The following is a 5,231-nucleotide window of genomic DNA, read 5'->3' on the forward strand; positions in this document are numbered from 1 at the left end:
AAGGAGTCATCTTCTGACCTAAAGCAACCAGATTTAGATACCTGCGGTACCTAAGTGCCAGAATGGGAAAGGTGGGGAGTGGAGCGAGTTTCCTCAAGAGCACAATTCAACGCAGCGGAGGCGCGAGCTGTGACATGGAGGACCCTCTCCTCCCTCACCCAGAGAGAGCGCCTCGGGCACCCATGGTCCTTGTTGGGTGCCCACAGATTGGGGGATGCAGTAGCATCCGGAGGAGCCGATGGCAGGGAGGCAGCTCCAGGTGACACCGCTTCCCCCCAATGAGGCCAGGAGCGCAGGGGACACGACAGGGAAAACTGCGGAGGCAACTGTGCTTTGCCCGAGCTCTTTTGGTTACAGTAATCTTAGGTAATATGAGTGACAGTAGTAGGCAATAAACAAATGCATAAATATCCAACCCTCAGCCTCCTGAGCTCCTTTGATCACGGGGAGCTGCACCGCTGGACACTTGCAATGCTGCAAGCACCGGCCGGCCGGCGTTCCCGTCCCACGCACACCCCGGCTGCCACCGCACAGCGTGGGCGGGCGGCCCCCCTGCCCAGCCGGCGTGGGCAAGCCACGTTCTCTTGTGTTTAGGGCAGAGAGGACTCAAATATCCTTCTTGGACAGGAACTACAGGGACAAACCATGATTTTTATTAGCAATTCCTGTGCTGCAGACTGGTGCTTTCTCTAAAGATGTCAACGTGCACCATTAGAAGCGTACAATGCTTCTACCCCTCCCCAACCAGTCTCGTAAATAAATCACAAAGGCATCCTCTTAAGCGACCTTCCTCACGTAACTCCCCCTCAAGCCAACAGCAGCCAACCACTAAAAATAGTTAGAGGTAAAAGCTGTCCCATGAAGGTCCTAAAGACGACAGCAGCGCTGTGTGCCTCGAAGGAATCATTTGTCCATAACATCTCAAGCATTCAGAGAGAGATGGACAGAGACACGCTTGGCTTAATGCTCCTTCCTCTCTCCCCTCCCCTCCTTCTTGGAAAGGGCATTATGGTTGAACACTTTGCTCCAAGTACCCGTAACCATCCCCGGCTTTACATGCCTCTTTCTTCCAGGAATCATTTCAATGTAGGCCACCCTACTTATGCTGCTCTTCTGTAATCAGGCAATGAGAGAATATCGCTTGCAAGACACGACTGCTTGGTTCGCAACCCATCTCCAGGCGGTGCCAACAATAGGACTGCTTACAGCTAATCCATTTACTCGGCTTACCTGTTACACTCCCATCCCCTTAATAAGCGGTGCACGGCAGTTTCGCCCAACTCGGAAACAGCGTGCTTAAGTGACCTGCAGTAACCTCCCCTGCGCCACGTACTTGGAAAGCTGTGGATCTGGATTAAGACAGAAGCAAACCAAAATTGTCGCGGAGCTGCCAGTGGCCTGCCAACGAGAGAAGACGTCTACGCCTTTCCCTGCATGGAGGCAGCTCTGTAACCATCGGTGGATGCGAGCACCTCCCTGCCCGTGGCTAACCTTCAAGGAACAGAAGCCAGACACGACACAAACAGCAGCTCCCTCTTCGATGTCTGGGAAAGAAAAAAATAAATCACACTGTACCACACACTGTCTCCTCTGGCTTTTTTTACACCCTCCTGCAGGCAGAAGAGGTTCCCAACATGCTGCTGACCTCACTGGTAAAAGGGCTTGCAGCCTCCTGCACCTGGCTCTGCTACGCCAGAGCTCACCATTTCCCTTCTTCTCTTCAAAAGCTTTGGCGCTACCTCTCCGTGCAAACTGCCGTGCCAGGTTAAAAGGCAAATCAAAAGCAGTGGGAAATGGAGGCTGGAGCTCCAATGGTTTTAGAAGAGCTGCAGCTCCTGCATCTACAAACCATGATAAGGTATCAACCTTCCTGCCAGGAAAACAGTTGGTGAGGTGTATGTTCGAGGGGATTTTGGAAAGGGTCAGTCCTATTCAAATGCAGTGACCAACCTGTAACATAAGGAAAAGCTAATTTTTCCAACACATGCATAGCAGAGCAGGAAAGCAGATCAAGAATACGGAAAAAGGTATTGAAGACTCACATTATTTCCACTTAAATTGAAACACTTAGCATATCTGGGTAGGTAAAGAAATCTTTCTTTCTCTACAGAGAAGTCTAGAGAGGGAAGCAGAGATTTTGGATCTCTGACATAAGACCTATAGTCAGTTACAATGCCAAGCGAAAAAAAATCCACAAAGCAAATTCAATTTAAAAAAAACCCCAAAACTAATATTGACTACAAAATTTATTATTAAAATTAAATTTCTAATAGGAATGAGCTTTCATGAAGAGTTCAGTTACTACTGAGAGAGAGACAGATACTACTGGTGTAGCCACGGAGCAAAAGACACTCAAATACTACAAAGCGTCTTTGCAAACATTTTTCAGGAGGCACTGAAGTAGGTGAGAGAGAAGAAACGGCAGAGGAGAGCTCCTGTCCCCAGTCCCACAGAGCACAGCTGCATGCCCAGCTACAAAGAAAGTCTCTGCAGAGGTAGGTACAGAAAGAGACTTCTGGTCCCACAAAACTCCAGATCCACATGGGAAAAGGTCCCCCTCATACCACCAGCTTTGGCCACCCAAAAGCCAGGCTTCCGTACAAAGCCAGGGGTCACAACTGCCTCAGCTGACAGCACGATGGGTATGAGGAACCACCCTCTGTCCCTCCTTCCACGGACTATGCCAGGGCTGCCACCGATGCATTTGGACTGGGTGCCCACCCTGTGACTGCTAAAGGTAGGGGAGATAGGAAAATGGACTTGGCCTTGATGTGTCTGTGCGACAACAGGATGCTCTAAGCCTCATCGTTAAAAATGAAGAGCAAAGTTGTGTGTCCTAATGTAGAGTTTTGAAATTTCTCTGTTTGGTCACATATTTATTTCTCTCTAACGTTTCTGTTCAGTAACATACTCCTCATCCCTGTAAGTCCTTCCTGAGTATCATTAAAGCACTGAATTTATTCATGTGGATTGTTATAGTACAAGATAAAGAAGTGACCAATACGAGTCTTGCAGTTCACAGTCAACAGGCTGGTTTATCCAGCAGCAAACACAACCTCTGATTTAATTTCTAGTGTGGCACAGGACCATCACGATAAATTCCCTTACCCTCGGTGGGACCAGCGGTCCCCTCCAGCCCAGTGACCACACGTGGTCCACAGGAGGTGTCTGGGGAAGAGGCCAAGAGGGGGGATGGCACAGGGTGACCCCCTCCTGCTGCCAGCAGCTCAGGGACGCTGGGGAGCAGAGGCGAGATTTTCGTGCTCCATTAACCTCTGCCGACTGAATTCCACTAACTGTATAAAATAGTATTTGCTCCTTTCTGTCCCACGTAAACAAAAATCTTTGAAGAAAAGTCACAATTAGGAAGAAGAAATAATTTGTAGGCAAGCGCTAATTTTCCCATCAGGACTGCAGAAATGCTCTGGAGCAGACGCTAACGTGTGGAGTAGCAGCCCTGTGGGCTACTGAGCAGAAAGCAAGCACGTTCGTACCGTTAGGTTCACAATCAAACTGAATTCTAAGATCCTGAGTCCCTAGCTGCGAGAAGCAATTTATTCATCGGCTGGTGTACACAACACTCGACACTACAGAGGGCAGCTTGCCTGGCCTTCACTATGCATAATTATTATTTGTCAGACCTACAATTTATGCTGAAGTAGCTTATTCTTCTCTTCAACTACTCCTTTTAAATAGTTTCTTCCCAATCAAATTCCTCACATTTGAGAAACCCTTGCTACACTGCTTACAACCACGGTGATGTCCATAGGGAAGTTACACAGCTAACGACAACTGCCCTCGATTCTCAGCTGTTTCTGAGAGATCGGTACTTTGGGAAACTTCTCCCCCATCATTTAGCAAGTGAAGGTCCACTTCTGCTTTCTCTTGCTCTGGGAGAATGGATCAAGACCCTCATTTCTTCCTACAGCCACCCCCCTCCCCCCCCCATAGTATCTTCATTTTAACTTAACTGAGCTCCCCAGCGTTTTATTTCGGTGAAAAATGCTGGCACATTCCATAGCAGCAGCTTTTGTTCCTTTCACCAGACTGATAGTTTTAGTGCTTCCTCTTTTTTCCAGATTCAAGCCAAAACTGTCAAACCCAAAGCTCTCTGTGAAATGCAAATTTCTATTCTCCACCACCCCTCATGGCTAGAAAATGCCCCCGGACAACCGCAGCGGCACGATGCCCTGCACAGCAAGGCTCCTTCCACTGCTTCACCGGCTGACCTGCGCGGGAACATCCCAAGTCCGGAGCCTGGTGTCCACCTCCAGAAAACTATTATCAGCCAGGGAAGGGATGGGGGAGAGAAGTTAAGAGAGAATTTTCAAAAACGTGACGTCTTTGCCTCTCGTGACTTCACCCAGCACACTTCTCTAGCGTGTAACCCAACTCAGCTAAAACCAGACAGTCCTACAGTCGCTCAATGCACAAATAGTCACCAACACATACCGTCCACACCTACCGAACACAAATAATACTTCGTAGCACCTATGGGTGGGTGTGGAACCAGTACGTGATGGAACAATAAACAGGGTTTGAGAGAATTCCATTATTTCAAAAAGCTTGGAGTGTCCCTAATAGAAAAAACAACCGTAATGAGCAATACTTACGAAAGTGATATTAAGACGAGTAAAGACTATCAGAGCAAAGCCCTAAAAGACACATCCTTCAGGGAGGACAGGAGGAGTCCGACTGATTCGGATTATCTAAGAGAAGACCGAGAGGTGACCTGATCATAATGTTCCTTCTGACTATGCAAAGACCTCCCAAAGCAGACATCAGCTGAAGTTAGCACACAAAAATGGAATAAAAAAACCCGGTCACTTGACAAATTCAGAATGGAAAAGCAATACCAAACTTATTATTAAAACAAAAAAAAAGGTAATTAACCACCAAAAAACTTCCAAGAGCTTTATCATCTCAAGTCTTTAAATCGGGACTGGATGCCTTTAAAGTACCCTCAAGCTCAGCCAGAATTTATGGGCTTGATGCAGGAATTATTAGATGAAATTTGACGTCCTATATGTCACACATACCTCAGACAATGAGCATAATGGGTCCCTCCAGCTTTAAAATCTATTAATTCTACTCTGTATGTGCTAGGAACTCAATTACATTTTGTAGCAAGCAAAACCTATACAAACATTATCACGTTGCTGCAAAACACAAGCTAAAGAAGAAACAGTTTAAAAGTCACAAAGCATGGCAAAAGGAGGCTTCTTAGTGCA

This window comes from Egretta garzetta, unplaced genomic scaffold, assembly GCF_000687185.1.
Source record: "Egretta garzetta isolate BGI_Z169 unplaced genomic scaffold, ASM68718v1 scaffold138, whole genome shotgun sequence".
Taxonomy (NCBI): domain Eukaryota; kingdom Metazoa; phylum Chordata; class Aves; order Pelecaniformes; family Ardeidae; genus Egretta; species Egretta garzetta.